This window comes from Panthera pardus, unplaced genomic scaffold (assembly GCF_024362965.1).
Source record: "Panthera pardus isolate Hobbes unplaced genomic scaffold, ASM2436296v1 HiC_scaffold_3, whole genome shotgun sequence".
Classification (NCBI taxonomy): domain Eukaryota; kingdom Metazoa; phylum Chordata; class Mammalia; order Carnivora; family Felidae; genus Panthera; species Panthera pardus.
The window spans coordinates 10,845,977-10,862,824 of NW_026526876.1; the positions used below are offsets into that span (position 1 = coordinate 10,845,977).

At 45.3% G+C, this 16,848-nt stretch overlaps 1 long non-coding RNA gene across 1 annotated transcript in view; it reads left to right on the forward strand.

Moving 5' to 3' along the window:
* The window catches only part of LOC109245996 (uncharacterized), a 78,353-nt gene that overhangs the window by 45,521 nt on the left and 15,984 nt on the right, over window positions 1-16,848 (forward strand). The window contains exon 3 of the long non-coding RNA XR_002071174.2: window positions 13,944-14,705. This is a non-coding gene — a long non-coding RNA (uncharacterized LOC109245996). The remainder of the gene's footprint in view (window positions 1-13,943; window positions 14,706-16,848) is intronic.

The window sequence follows — 16,848 nt, forward strand, 5'->3', positions numbered from 1 at the left end:
GGATTGGCAGGAATGGCTCATCTCTGCTCCATGAAGTGTTGATGGGCCAGCGTGACTGGGGCTGGAGGAGTGGATAGCTTCACTCACGTGTCTGGCTCCTCAGCTAAGGTGCCCAGAAGAGCTAGGGGTTGGCCAGGTCAATCTTTGCAGCCAGGCTCCTTTACATGGTGGCTCAGGGCTCCAAGAGAGGCAGATCAGGAGCTGTCAGGCCCCTTAAGCACTAGGTCTAGAACTGGCACCATGTCACCGCCACTGCATTTTGTTCTAAGCAAGTCCATTTGGTGAGGAGGAGAAACAGATTTCACCTCTTGATGGGAGAAGCGGCATGTTCTCCCATAGATGGGAAGAGTACTTGGCAGCTGTTTTTGCAAACAATTTGCCGTATCTTTTTCCCCTACCCCAGAATTTTGGATCGCGTATAATTTTTATTTGCTATTGCCTTAACTTCACTCATGATTTCCTGTCACCTCCAACTTTCCTGCTAACTAGCAAATACTTTTTGTGTTTTGGGGCTCAAATGCCTAAGAACTGCTTGGTTCGGTTCATCTTTTTGTTCCGTGTGAGTGGTCAAACGTCAGAGGCCAGCCTATTTTTGTCCTCAAGTTTTAGTTTGAAAAACATTAAGTCTTCAGAATAGTGGCAAGAATAATACACTGAATGGCTATACACCCTGCACCTGGATTCACCGATCTTAACATTTGCCACATTTGCTTGGTCATACTTTGTCTTTCTATGAGTATGTGTATGGAGTTGGTTGGAGACATCATGACATTTTACCCTGGAATATTTTAGCATATATCTCCTAAGAACAAGGCGTTCTCTTACATAACCACAGTCAAATGATCACACTCATGAGATTTAACAGTTACATACAATTGTAACCTAACGTGCTACCCACATTCATATTTCCGTGGTTGCCCCAGTAATGTCTTTTATGTATGATTTTTTAATCCCTTATTGAAACTATGATGACACGTAGAAATTATGTCTCCACACGTGTCTCCTCGATGTACTTTAATTTAGACAAGTTTCCTGGCTGTCTTTCATCTTTTATGACGTTGACTTTTTTGGAAAGCCTAGGCCAGTTGTTTGCACAGCGTCTTTCGACTTTGGATTTGCATAATTATTTCCTCATGGCTAGATCCAGCTTAACTCTCTGTGGTAGGAACAGGTGATGTGTGGCCAGCCAGTTGACTGGCTACTTTTGACAGTTGCTGGATCATCGTCTATCTGTGCTCACTCCCACTGTCCCTTTCCCCACTCCCCTCCCCCGTCCTATCCCAGGTTCCTTAGTCCTGAGACCTGTGGGTGAGTTTGGCCAAGAGGAGGCAATGGCGGATGACTGGAGAGTAGGAGAAAGGGAAAGACTGGAATCTTTCTCCTATTTCTGTGTTCCTGTGAGGTCTTTGTGTCTACTCCTGTGAGTCTCCTGCTCCCTCCAAACAGACCCTCCCGCGCGCTTCAGGCTCCCCGGACATCCTCCTCCTTGGTTCTGGCTCCTGGCTGGCCCCAACTTCTGTGCTCCGATAAAACCCCCCTCTCATGCTGCCCCTTCAGCCCTGGGGAGGCAGTGTCTTCCGGCTGCTTCTAACCTCACCATCCTGTGGTTGGCCGCTCAGCTTTTCCACTTCCTGCATAACCAATTTTCTTTATTTGGAGCGAAGGGCCCAGGGTGGTGTCTGTTTTCCTGACTAAACCCTGACTAATGCCGATAGGGTGCTCATCCTTGGTCTGATCTGAGTGACGTGTGGAATGGGGTTGCATGGAATCAGCTACGGCAGCATTAGCAGTAGGGGCCCCAAGAGGGGAGATTCCTTTAGAAGGAGGAGTGAGCACAGTAGCCCCCTTCCTGTGTAGGCAAAGGTAACATCTCTGGGTGGTAGAATTTTGGATGAATTTTATAGTATTTCTTCTTCTTTTTGTGTTTACCCCAAATAACCTACATTTTCTACGATGGAAATGGATTGTTTGGGCATGGAGAAAAAAATTGCCAGCATGCCACATTTGGGAAACAAGTGAACGAGAACGGTCAACACGTTGTGCGTAACAAGATCCGTCAGAAAATACGGAAGCCGCTAACCCCCAAGAAATTACTTGGTCCCTGAATCTTTTTCTCCAGTTTTACTGAGGTATAATTAACAAATAAAATTATGATATATTTAAATTTCTTAAAATTTTATTTGAGGGAGAGAGGGAGAGAGAGAGAGAGAGAGAGAGAGAGAGAGAGAGAGAGACAGTGCGACTGGGGGAGGGGCAGAGAGAGAGAGGGAGAGAGGATCCCAAGCAGGCTCCATGCCGCCAGCACAGAGCCTGATGTGGGGCTTGAACTCATGAAACCATGAGATCGTGACTTGAGGCAAAACCCAGAGTCGACCCTTAACTGGGCGAGCCCCCCAGGAGCCGCATAATTGTGATATATTTAAAGCACCCGTGATGATTTTATATACACACACTGTGAAAGATTTTCTGCAATTGGGTTGAAGAACACATCCATCACCTCACATACTTACCTTTATTTATTTATTCGCTCTTAGTACACTTAAGTTCTACTCTCTTAGCAGATTTCAGTGACACAATTCAATATCGTCAACTCTAGTCACCACGTTCTCTGTCAGGCCTTCAGCCCTTACTCATGTCATAACCAGAAGCATGTACCCTTTACCGACGTGTCCCCTCTTGTCCCAACCCCCAGCCACTGGCATCCACCATTCTCCTCTGTTTCTGTGAATTTGACTTTAAAAAAAATATTTTTTAGGGGCGCCTGGGTGGCTCAGTCGGTTAAGCGTCCGACTTCGGCTCAGGTCAAGATCTCGTGGTCTGTGAGTTTGAGCCTCGAGTCCGGCTCTGCCCTGACAGCAAGGAGCCTGCTTCGGATTCTCTCTCTCCCTCTGCCTCTTCCCTGCTCGCAGGTGTTCTCTCTCTCTCTCTCTCTCTCTCTCTCAAAAATAAATAAACATTTAAAAAAATTTAGGGGCCCCTGGGTGGCTCAGTCGGTTAAGCGTCTGGCTTCGGCTCAGGTCATGATCTCCTGGTTCCTGGGTTCGAGCTCTGTGCTGACAGCTCGGAGCCTGGAGCCTGCTTCGGATTCTGCGTCTCCCTCTCTCTCTGCCCCTCCCCCGCTCGTGCTCTGTCTCTCTCTCTCTCAAAAATAAATAAACATAAATAAAAAAAAAATAAGAGAGTCAGTATAAGATCTAGAAGAGTAACAAGAAATTTCTCTTGTGAGATTTACACAAAATGCTTATACTCTTCTGTTTATGAGATGTAGTTCATAATACACTTTAAGAATTTTACAAAGCTGGTGCTGGAATCCTAAAAGGGGCAAATGGCTCAATTGTGGAGGGAGATTTCCCACACCCCCCCTCCCCTGGGCCCACAAAGGAACAAGTCTGTAGCGACAAGGAGAAAACCTCGCTGGCTCATATGGGTGTATTTACGTTTAACAGGTGACTTGTGCGATCGTTTGTAAGTATTGGAGGCGTGTTTCCATGTTTTACTCCTTAATCAAATAACCTGAGGGGTTTTGGAAGATGTATTAGCTGAGAGGTGGAAGGATTCATGGGGATAATAAAATAGCTAAGTTGCGGGTTCGACACATGAGAAAATGAGTAGAAAGTCACGAGAAACGGCAGTGGAAAGATTAAATAGGACCCAAGGCTAAAATAAGACAAAATTGCACGGAGCACCTGGGTGGCTCAGTCGGTTAAGCGTCCGACTTCGGCTCAGGTCACGATCTTGCAGTCCGTGAGTTCGAGCCCCACGTCGGGCTCTGTGCTGACAGCTCGGAGCCTGGAGCCTGCTTCCGATTCTGTGTCTCCCTCTCTCTCTCTGCTCCTCCCCCGCTCACATTCTCTCTCTCTCAAAAATAAACATTAAAAAAATTTTTTTAATAAAAAAATAAAACTGCATGAATGAAGACAGGAGCCATTGGAAATAAAATGAACTATTGGAAATGAGAAGAGCAAAAAATAAGTAAATAAAATTACAGGGTTCGTCGGGTAGGGCCGGGCTGGACCAGTCAACAAGCAGTTCTCACAGGAGAGCCTGGCAGAGAAAATTCGCTTGGCAAGTAAGAAGCCAAGACAAGCCTGCTTCTGCCTTTCATCTAATCCAGTGCAGTCTGGTGCAAAGGGTCTGGAAGAATCAAGACACTTTCCTAGATGCTTGACTGTTGCAATGACCGTCCACGGGTCATTGCAACAGGCTTTTGACTTCAACCTGCTGCTACCCGCCGAGGCCTGTGTTTAGCCGTGGTCTATTCACTGCTCTCTCCAGAGTGTATTCACTGGACGCCCAAGGTGCTGTGTGTAGGAAGGATAAGATCGGTAATAATGTTGCCTGAAGGGAAGCATACGGGTCAGCGAGTGAAACAAGTTGACATTTTACCACGAATCACTTAGGATGACCTGTCGGTAGCGCCTATCTAACGTTGTTACACGTTTATGAACGTAGAGGGAAGTATCCCGTCAGAGTTACGCCTGATTGTCTTTCCCGCCCACACCGAGCAAAGAATGTGTGTCGAAGAAGATCCTGGCCCCTGGGGGTTTCCTTCTCCGCGGACAGACGGGGGCAACGTGCTCCGGGCTGCGCAGTCCGTAGGCTGGAAGGTTCGGAAGGTGCTGGTGTGGTTCCTGGCCGAGATCTCTTGGTTCGTTCATTGTTCTGTTGCCTTTACCGTCTCCCAACTTTGATCCCGAGTGAATGTCTCACTAGGGCCACATCTGCTTTTTGAAAGAGGTTTCATGGAAGTTGCCCCGCTCTCGTGACATCCTCCTGACGCATCAGGAAAATTTGAGCAAACTGGTCCGGAAGGAGAGGCAGAGTCCAGGACCGGAGTGCTGGGCCTGTCCGACGAGCGTCCCCAGCTAGTGCCAAAGCCCGCGAATTACATTCCGGCTCACTCTTGGTATAGCACGTTCTACGGGTGTGAGCAAATGACCTGTGTCCACCATCATGGTGGCATACAGAGTATTTTCACTGCCCTGGGAGTCGTCTGCGTGCTACTTGTTCATCCCTGCGCCCCCCAGCCCCGGGCACCCACTGATGTTTTCATTTCTCCAGAGCGTCGCCTTCCCCAGAATGTCGTATGGGTGGCGTCCTTCGGTGTGTAGCCTGCAGACTGGCTCCTTTCTCTTAGTGACACGCGGGTGAGGTTCTTCATGTCTTTTCGTGCCTTCACAGCTCATGCAGGTTTAGCACTGAACAACATCCCCTTGTCTGGTTGTGCCACTTTGTTTATCCACACTGCCGGTATGGCCTTGATGTCTGGGGTCAGGAATGTCCCCTCCACCTTCTATCCTGTCTCTCCCACATCCTGCGTCTCTAGACCTGGAGAAAGTTTCACAAGGAGAAGTGAGACATAGACTTTTCAGGACAGCGCTTGCTGGGGAGGGAACCAGTGAGCTGGCACGTTCGGGGAGACCTGATCTGCCGTCAGGGACTTTGAAAGAAGGGTAAAGAGGGATCCTGGCCTAAGGCACGGTGTTCCTCTCCACACGCAGGTGCACGGAGATCCAGGAATCTACCCCCCGCCCCCCCCCCCCCCCCAATGAGCTGATGATCTGATGGGCCTTGGTCTCACTGCTGCCTCCTCACGGTCTCATTTTGGGATTCCCGGGGCTCAAGGCGACCAGCCTGGGACTCACTTATGCAGGTGCACAGGCCTTGGGAAGTGGGAGGGTGGGAAAGGGATCCACCCGGATGGGCATCCAGCCCTTAGGGGACCTACACGGCCCTGGGCCATTGTATTCACACCTGCTGTGCTGCTTCGCAAGCCTTTGAACACAGCAGCCATAGAAGTTTGCAAGGAAAACCAAATCAAGTTAAAGCCTTCGTTTCTGCTGGCAAGCAGGCAGGGGCCAAGCCGTGTTGTCCAGCTCTTAGGAAGGAGGGCGTGACCTGTCCTAGAGCAAAGTCAAAGTGGCTGGGGTGAAGAATACCCAGAGGCAGAGAGAATTCAGCACAAAGGGAAGGAGCCATACCAACAGGGGTGGTGACAAAGCTTCAATCATGGCGGAGGGGGGTGTGGGGGGGGGGTGGCTGGCAGGACGGGAAAGGGCAGACACTCCTAGGAGTGTTTGGGTGGCTATGTCAGCAAAGTTGGAAGTGTGGGGCCGAGAGCAGGTGGGACGGGCAGGAGGGAGCCAACTTGCACTTTCTCTTGTCTTTCCATTTCTCTTCCCTTTTCCCCCGGGCCAGATAAGTCTCCGTCATCCCTTTCCATTTAATATTGCATCGTAAGCTTTTTCCGCATCGCCAAGAGTTTTCTTGATAAACTTTGCAGTGCGGAATCTATTTTGATTGCAGAGAATTTGCAGAGGCAGTCGAGAGAGTTTGCGCACGTCCCCCACCCGATGTGTTCCCAACATTGTATCTTCTTACATCGCTGTGTCCGCGTGTCAGAACTGAGAAATGGCCATTGGTACGATTAGCCAAGCTCCAGAATTTGTGCGGATTTTTACCAGTTTTTCCCATTTATATATCCTTTGTAAATTCACGATCCAGCCCGGGACAACCACATCGAATGTTCTTGTTATGACTCCTTAGTCCCTGTGACAGCTTCTTAGCGGTTCCTTATTTGTCGTGACCTTGAGGGTTTGAGGGAGCCCTGGTTTGAAGTATTTGTAGGATGTCTCTTAAAGTGGGTTTGTCTGATATGTCCTCGTGATTAGAATGGGGTTATATGTTTTTGGAAAGACCACCACAGAGGTGACGTACCCTTCTCATCCCATCATATCAGAGTGATATTACTGGTGATGTGCCCTTGGTCACTCAGGTAAGGCAGCCCTAGCCAGGTTTCTCCACTGGAAGGTTACTGTTTCCCCTTTCCTGACTCTGTTCTGCGGACATGAGTCACTAGGTGCAGCCCATACTCAAAAAGAGGTGAAGGAAATATGCTCCTTTTCGTGGAGAGGGTAGTCTCTTCATAAATTATTTGGCGTCCTGTAAGCAACACTTGTTTCTTCTCAGCTATGTCTTTACGGAATCCCTTACTTATATCCGGAAGTATTCTTATCTTACACTTCGGGTTACAATCTAACCCTTCATCGTTTACTTTGTTGCCGAAATTGTCGTGGCTCTGGCCATTGGTGGCCTCTTCAAGGTTGGCTCCCGTGTTCCCCAGGACACGCCCCAGCCTTGTACTTACTTTTAGTTTTTAAGCACTTCTTTTCTTCTCCCACTGTGAGATGCTCCGGGCCCATCTTGCATTTCCTGTGCCCCAGCCCCAGAGTCTTGGATGGGAGGATGTTATCGGGAAGCGTGTTTCCATACCTGTTGTTCTCATTTGTCTGTTCCATTCAGTAGAGGATAACGATTGGTCCAACCATTACGAATTTTACATTTAGGAGGAATTCTTTTTCGTGGTTAAAAAAAAAAAAAAATCATTTTGCAAATAAAGTAAATTTTTTCTGGGAAGTAACTTTCCAGGAGAAGAATTGGGGGGGGGGGGGGAAGGTCGTGTATATTTGTTGTTTCTAGGTACTGACAGACACACTGCTCCCATATTATGGTACCGATGCATGCCATCTCCAAGGATTTAGAAAGGTTCTAGTTCCCCTTCAATGTTTAGAATGAGTAGCAGGGTGTGGAATGAAAACTCTTCTTCCCGTCACTGTTGTTTTAATCCCCCCCCACACACACCCCTTCCTGGAGACCATGATATTCGTTTCTTGTATATTCTTTTAGAATTTCTTTATGCACAAACAAGCGAAATGCATGCATGTGAGAGAGACCAAACTAAGCATATCTTAAAAGAAATTCTTTAATGTGTATTTTTGAGAGAGGCAGAGTATGGGCGGGGCAGGGGCAGATAGAGAGGGAGACGCAGACTCTGAAGCAGCGTCCAGGCTCTGAGGATACAGACATGTTGCCCCGTAGAGGGGACTAGTCTAGTGGGGGACACAAAAACCAAAAAGTACACGCGGCGGTGTGTGTATGAAGAAACAGCTCTGCTTACGGCACCGAGGGGCATAGAGCAGGGGGGACAGAAAGGCTCCTGGGTCCGGATATCGGAGCAGGCACCTGGTAGGTTGGCGGGGACGGAGGAGAGCCAGGGAGAGGGCGGGCGTCGCGGGCAAAGAGGCAGCAAGGGTTGCCGTGAGCTGGTGAAACTTCACGGGAATTCGTGAGCCTGGGCCGGGAGGGGACGAGGGGTGTGGTTGCAAAGAAAACGGGAGGCCCCCGAGGAGACCCCGGAGTGCTGGCGAGCTCGAGAAGGAAGGGCAGCAGAGATACGGGCGGGGGAGTGTGACAGAGATGCTGAGGAAGTGGAACCAGCACGACTTTCTGACTCAGCTGGTGGTCCTAGGGGGAGAGAGGAGAGCACGACGAGGGGGAGGCAGAGGAGAAGGAGAGAGAGGGGGGCGGACTGCTCCAGTACGACCCCCCGGCTCTCAGCTGGGACACCTGGGTATATGACGGCATCAGCTCCTGAATGCGGGACGCTTAGGAGAGAGGAAAGGTCGGGAAACGTGATACGCTTGGTCCTCGACCATCCCCGCTTCGTGAAGCGCCTCCGGGAACTGGAGAAGGGCCCCCCGCGGCCCCCTGCTTTGCACTGTCCCCTGTGCACAGTTAATTACTGTCTGTTGAGTGACTTTCTGAATGCACGAATGAATGTTTGGTAACGGGAACGCAGCGGTGAGCATCCCCCGAACCCCTCCCCGGGAGCTTGTTGTCCGAGGGGGCGAACCATGCAGAGACAGCCAGTGAAACCGCATATTACATGATGTTGGAAGTGAGGGCAGTTAGGACCCGGGGGAAGGAGACAGTCCTCTGGTGAGTTCTAAGGGACATATACAAGATGGAGAAAGGAAAAGACATTTCAGTAAGAAAGGAGGCTTTTTTGAGAGAGAGAGAGAGTGCATGAAATGCCAGGAGCACCAAAAGATATACATAGGTTGTCCAGTGTAATTAATTTATTCACTTAAAGGGTTTGATTGACTGTTGATTGGAAGGAAACAATCATAATAACCATTTTTTCCATATTTTAACAGACTTGGGACTTAAAACTTCCGACTTAGCAAAAAGTTGTTTTCTGATTCGCTGAGAGAATTTATATCTATTTTGAATGCTTTTAGTTTTATAGGAAAATTTACAGTTCAGTTTTCGATGAAAAATGTCAGTGTAGGGGCGCCCGGGTGGCTCAGGAGGTTAAGCGTCCAACTCTTGCTTTCAGCTCAGGTCGTGATCTCAGGGCCGTGAGATAGAGCCCTGTGTAGGGCTCTGCTGTCACAGCACGCAGCCTGCTTGGGATTCTCTCTCTGTCTCTCTCTCTCTCTCTCTCTCTCTCTCTCTGCTCTTCCCCTGCTGGCACACATGTTTCCGCATGCACGCACATGATCTCTCTCAAAATAAATAAATAAAACTTTTTAAAGAGTCAATGTAAATACACGAACAAAGAGAAATGCAACTGATGGTTTCTAATTCAGGAAAAAAGGGCGGGGAGGGTACTCTAAAAACATGGCAAATTAAGCAGAAAACAATAAGAAGCAATTAAAAGGTGGCAAAGCGTTACTCATTAGAAGATGGAGAAATGAGTCTAAATGTATCAATTTTTCCAATACATCCAAAATTACCTGCAAAAAGTTAGAGATGTCCTATTGGATTATAAAAATAAAATCTATGTATATGCTATTTAGAAGAGACTTCTAGAACGACACTACACTGCAGTGCTGGAAAAAAAAAAAAAAAGGATGGCGAAAGGTATGTCCTGTAAAAACTAACCAAAAAGCGTGTGGTATAACGATTTTAACATTTTATTTTTATTTTTTTATTTTTTGAGAGACAGCGCGAGCAGGGGAGGGGCAGAGAGAGAGAGGGAGACACAGAATCGGAAGCAGGCTCCGGGCTCTGAGCTGTCAGCACAGAGCCCGATACGGAGCTCCAACTCGTGAACCACAAAATCACGACCTGAGCCGAAGCCAGATGCTCAACCGACTGAGCCATCCAGGTGCCCCCGTTATAACAATTTTAATATCATGCAAAGTAGAAGGCAAGATAGCACTCATAAGGATAAAAAAAAAAGACACCGTGTCATGCCCGGAAGACCCATCACCAAAATAATATAACAATTATAAACTTGTATAGGCTCAACAGTCAAAATATACAAGGCAAAAACTAACAAAACTGGAAGGATCAATGGGTAAATCCTTAATCTCTGTGGGAGAATTTAGGCATGCCTCTTTGAGAATCCGGTAGGTGAAAGCAGACTTAAAAATCAAAAAAGCAACCTTATCTTAACCATAGCTAGCCTCCCAAGGTCCTGGAGACCTTGCTTTTTAAATATGCACAATTCTTCGGACTTACGCTATCCCTGACCCGGACTAACTAACAACTATATAATCGGCTACTCGTCACAGTCCTGGGGCAGCTCTTTCTGCTTCCAGGTCCTGTCCCTGAGCTTTAATAAAAACACCTTTTTGCTCACACGCACACACACACGCGCGCACACACACACACATACATGCATACATAATGCATAAATACATACATAAAATAAAAAATAAAAATAAAAATCAGTCACATAGGAGCTGATACTTCTTTAACATGGAAAAAATATATATACAAAGCCAACATCTTTCTTACCGGGGGAAAAATAGAGGCATTCCCACTAGTTAGAGAGAAGGCAAAATGGTTCATTATCTTCATTATAATTTAACAGTGTGTTGGAGATATTAGCCAGCATGGCAGGTGGAGAGGGGTGACAGAAATTTAAAGATAGGAAGAAGTAAATTTATCTTTATTTGCAGATTATATCATACATATCTGGGGGAAAAAACTAAATGGAAAACAAAACATGAAACAGAAATTTAGCAAAGTAGCCAAATATGATATTAAACACAGAAATCAGAAGCCTTCATATAGAAAACAACACCTAGTAGGAAAAAAAAAAACAAAACAATGAGAGACCACACTTACAATACCAATAAAGAAAGAAAAATTACTAGGGATAAACTGAACGAGAAATTTACAAAACCAACGTGAGAAAATTACAAAAGACTTTCCAAAGACAAAAGTCAGGCTTGACCAAGTGGAAAGACAGGTCACGTTTATGAACAGAAAGATTCCACGCCATGTTAATTCTCCTTAAGTTAATTTTAAAAGGTAATGCAGTCGTAATATATGTACAGCTAATTTTGTTCTACACCTAAAAGACTGGTCATAACCTTGTTTTTGGAAGAACTAAGTAGCAAAAATACCCAGAAAATCTCTGAGAAAGGAGTGCAGTGGACCATAGTCATAGCCCAAATACTAAATACGTTGTAAAGTCTCCATCGTCAAGATTGTGTTGGCGCACGAGTAAATAAATCAATGAGACATTGTACAAATATAGAAATAGATATAAAAGCATAAGACAGATTATATATATATACAGATTATATATATATACAGATTATATATATATATATATACAGATTTTATATATATCTACAGATTATATATATATGTATGTATATATATATATATATATACACATATATATATATATATATATCATCTACCCTTGTTGTGGAAAAGGACTTTTAAATAAGTGATGTTTGAGACATTTGGATAACCATATGGAAAAAAGGCAAAATTAGAACCATTCTTCAAACCATAAAGTAGGGAAATTTCGAAATGAGTCAAGTAACTACATGTGAAAAAAAAAAAGAACAACCCAGTAACCAACACCCTCCGCCCCCATAAGTGGTAATAGAAAGTGTGGGTGAATTCTTTCACAACCTGGCAGTGGGAACACTTTTGTAACCACGAATAAAACTCAGCAGCTGTAAAAAAAGAAGATGAACTTGACTTTGTAAATACAAAACAAAATAAGCAAACGAAGCTGTTACACAGCAAAACCCCACAAATGAAGTAAAAAGACAAGTGGTAAACCGGGAAATAATTAACAACTTTTGCCACAACAGGCTATTATCTTTAATATATACTGAGCTTTTAAATTTGAGAAGAAAAATACCAGTAACCCCGTAGGAAAAAAAAATGAGTGAAAGATATACACAGAGAGTTTATAGAAAAAGAAATTTAAATGGCCTTTGGATATAGGAAAAGGTTTTCAGTCTTGCTCATAATAAGGGAAATGCGAATCAGAATTACACCAAGGTATCATTTCTCTCCTCTCAGATTTGCAAAGATCCAAAAGCTTGGCAACACTCTGTTGGCCCTCATGCATGTTGGTGTGTAGGCAAAATGGGAATGTGGCAATATGTAGCAAAATCATCCTTGAATTTGCCTTTTGAAACCAAATCCCACTTGTAGGTATCCCCAAAGTACTGGACAAAAATGAGAAATGACGTACGCATAAAACTATCAATTGTAGCACTCCGTGTAATCACAGAGGACTCAGAGGAAACCCAAATATCTTCAGCAGGGGACTGGTTATAGATATGAAAATGTCAAAAGTAAAAATACAGAAAAATACAATATTAATAGCAGTAAAAAGGCTGACCTAATCTGAAGATCCACCAGGAAGATGTAGTAATTCTAGGGGCACCTGGGTGGCTCAGTCGGTTAAGCTATTAACTTTAATACAACTTGGGCTCAGGTCACAACCTCAGTTTGTGGGTTTGAGCCCCGCATCAGGCTCTGTGCTGATGGCTCAGAGCCTGGAGTCTGCCTTGTATTCTGTGTCTCCCTCTCTCTCTCTCTGTCCCTCCCCCCATTCCCACTCTGTCTCTTGCTCTCTCTCAAAAGTAAATAAATATTTAAAAGTGTTTTAAAAAGAAGATATAGTCATTCTAAATTTGTTTTGTACAAACTAACAACATAGTCTGAGAATAGGTAATGCAAAAATTGGCATAAGTATAATGAAAAAGAGACACGTCCTCTGTTTTACAAAGAAATTACATCACACCGATCTCAGTAACTGATTTTCATGACAGAAAATCCATGAGGTTATAGAAAATCTGAATGATGTAATTAACCAATTTGACCTAAAACACATTATATCCAAGTGCACATAGAACATTTCCCATAATTGATCAAATAAGGGCATAAAGTAAACCGCGGTAAACTTCAAGGATTTTAAACGACGCTGAGTAACTTTTCTGACCACAATTGTCTTGTTTGAAATAAAATAATATAATTAGAAAATCTCCAATACATGGAAATGAAGCATTATACCAAAAAAAAAATCATCAAAAAACCATGGGTCTATAAAGAAATGAAGTGAAAATTAGAAAAGCATTTTAACTAAATGTAAATGAAAATATGTATCAAAACCTGCAATTAGAACCACGTTTAAAGGAAGACTTAGAACATTAAATGAAAATAGAAAAAAAAAGCCCAGGCTCATAGCAGTCTTTTGAGCATCACCTCGTGAAGTTAGAAAAATAATAGCAAGTAAACTGAACGAAAGTAGAAATGAGCAAATAGTAATGAGAAGAAATTAATAAAATAGAAACAAACTCAAAACAGGGAATATTTAAAAAGCAAGAGTTTGTTATTTTAAAATACTGGTAAAATGTATAACACCCAGGCAAAACTTACACAGTAATGAAAATAAATATATTATTGCTAAATGCAACATAGGTGAATCTCACCAATGTTGAGCCAAAACAAAAGCAAAAAAACCAAAACAAAACAAAAAAACAGCCAGACCAAAAGAACACATACTGTGTGCTTCTAATAATACAAGACTATATATAGTATTAAAAGCAAAACTAACAGTTACCTTTGGAGACGCGATTGGAGAAGATGCCAAGAGGGGACTTTTGGGATGCTGGAAGTTTCTGTTTCTTGAAAAAAGACTAGTCCCGTGGGTGTGTTCGCCCTGTGATAAGTCACTGACCTGTGCACTTATGATCTGTGTGCTTTTCTGCACGTTACACAGCAGTAAGATTTTGCCGATAAGAGACACGAGTTATCAGAAGAGAGTTGCTTGACAAAATCAACGCCCCCCAAAGGAAATGAGAACAAACCTCTTTCTCCCATACTCTTTCTAGCTGCCTGGGATGTGGACAAGATGCCTGGAGATTCAGAAACCATTTGTGATCATAAAGACAAAAGCCACAAAGGACATCAGCCTTGGACAGCCGAACACCTACACCTTCTATGAGAAAAATAAGCCACTTGTCTACTGGAGCCATTCTTACTTGAAGCTGACTGCCACTTCAGCTATGTTTTAAGGATTCAAAACACTTTTTTAAGTAGGCTCCACGCATAGAGCCTGGCTGCGGGCTTTGAACTCACGACCCTGAGATCAAGATCTGAGCTGAGATCAAGAGTCCAATGCTCAACCCACTGAGCCACCCAGGCACCCTTCAAATTTTTTTTTTTTTTTTTTTGAGTCGAAAAAGAAGTACACAATTTCAACATAGAGCAGGAGGGAGCAAATACCAAAAATTAATCCCGTCGGAAACACAGAAACAAGAATACATAGAAAACATTTTAAAATAAAACCAGTGAGACCAGCAAATCTCAAACAAAGCTTTGCTTATTTATTTTAGACAAAAACGAGAGAGCAAAACTAAACCGTATTGAGGAACAAAAGAAGCACTACTCATACAGCATAGGTTTAAAAAAATAAATTGTAAGAATTGTGCGGCAAGGACAGAAAAGAGGGCTTGTCCTCGGAGTCCCTAACTTACAGCACCCACTGTTTGAACCTCATCCGTACCTGACAGTACTCGACTTAAGGAATTGGGATTATTGCTTTTATGCCAGCAAACCCAAAGAGTGGAAAAGGAGGCCCACCCGATCTGCAGGTGACGCAGGGGGACCACACATTTCGATTGTGGGTTTGTTGCCCATGGTTTAAACGGAGAGCCACCTGGGGGCCAGCGACGGAACAACAGGGGCTGCTGCCGGCCGTCGTCGGGGGATCTGGGGAGACCCAGTGGTGTGGCCTCCAGCCTAGAGCTTTTAGCCAAAAGAGAACCCTCGGTCCTCCCTCCTCCTGTTCCGTGGCCACCGCGTCTCCCAGCTGCAGTGGAAGGGGTACCCAGGGAACGCCCACCCTGGAGTGGTGAAGGGCACCCACGGAGTAAGAGGGAAGAACTAAGAGTCAGCGCAAAGAAATCCGCCCAGGATTCCTGCAGGTGTTTTGAGCCTGGTGTCAAGGGGGAGAGAGATTGTTGATGGGAAGTTAGGGGGGGTGTGGTCCACGTGGGGTCACCATTAACAGGTATGCAAGGCAACGGCCAGTTCCCCTGGGCAGATCGAGTAACCTCAAAGTGTGCTGTCAGGGAGGTTAGGGTGCTTGCGGGGAAGGGGAGAGTAGAGAGAGAGCGTTGAAGGAAAGGGGAGGCACAGGGAAACCCCCCCGTGTCCCTTGTCCCGTAAGCTTATCCTCTCCTTCCCAAGCCCCTCTCCTCTGTCTGGAGTCTCTCACTGCAGGTGTGCCCTAGGAGTGCCGGGCCCACCCACTCTCAGCCTCCAGAGCCCTTTTTGGACCTCAGTGACCCCTTTTCCAAACGTCTGCTTAATTTCTTCCTGTCCGCGTCCCACTGTTACCCCACCTTCAACATGCCCACACTCACAACCACAGACTCACCTTTCGATCTCCCACATTCCCTCCTCCTCTCCTGAAACGTCACCGGCCTTCAAGTTCTTCCAGTCTTTGCCTCACAAAGCCTCTCCAGAAGAACTTCTCAGTGACCAGTGCACACATTCTCAGGGCCTGTCTCTTATTACCCATCCAAGAGGGCGAGTTCTGAGCTCAAACTCCACCTCCTGCTTGGTGAGACAGTGACTGGGAGCTAAAAGGTTGGCGGAACATGTTGGTTTCGATCGGTCATACGTGCCTGTTTCTGCCTTATTAACTGTACTATGTCAACCTTATTTAAAAGCTGCAGACATTTGTGGAGAGCTGTGGGGCATCGATAAATGAAATGTTTAAGATGTTTTAGGGATTCAGACTTTATCTTTCCTGTTCTTTGCCATCCCACAGCCCTTTCCCCAGGCCAGGCTTTCATTTCCTCACATTGAGATGACAGCAGTAATTTCCAGATAGGTCCTTTGATCTCTACACTTTAAGATTTATCTTTTTTATACACTGTTTTGCCTATGTCCTTATTAAAGCTTTCATTTTTCTTTTCAATTGCCCCTTGATCTTATTATATTTGGTTATATGTTATGCTTTTCTTAAAATTTTTTTTTAACGTTTATTTATTTTTGAGACAGAGAGAGACACAGCATGAACAGGGGAGGGGCAGAGAGAGAGGGAGACACAGAATCGGAAGCAAGCTCCAGGCTCTGAGCCATCAGCCCAGAGCCCGACGCGGGGCTCGAACTCGCGGACTGCAAGATCGTGACCTGGGCTGAAACCGACTGAGCCACCCAGGCACCCCTGTTATGCTTTTCTTAAACTTTTAAACCATACAGGCCTGGTGGAGACAGAGCAGAGTCTACAATATACTGTTTTGGTCATATGATTGGAGGTGGGTGGGGGCTTTCGCACGGTGCAGTTTCCAGAAGCCTAGCTGCAATCAGAGAACCACTCAGGGATCCAGCCTGCTGACCCATGCATTCTGTCCTCCTATTCTGTGTTCTGAGAAACTCCCCTTCCCCCCGCACACACACATATTCCCCTGCACACACACACATCTTCTGGCCCAGGTGGGCAGAAGCACACTGAACCAACACATATGAAGATCCACGTGGAGGAAAAATGGCTGAGCTGAGATACTCTAAGGAGACGGGGACACTGGGTAAAATCAGAAGACTCGGAGGCTGAGAGACCAGAGCTCAGACAGCAAAAGGGGTGCAAAGGCCAGAACTGTGGGTGTACAGAGAAGGAATAGTGTCCAGGGGGTCCTGGCCTTTGGATCATGTGGCTCTCTCAATAGTGGCTAATTTGAAAGTTTGTTGACATGGAATAGGACTTGGAACTATGAAGAACTAGGGAGC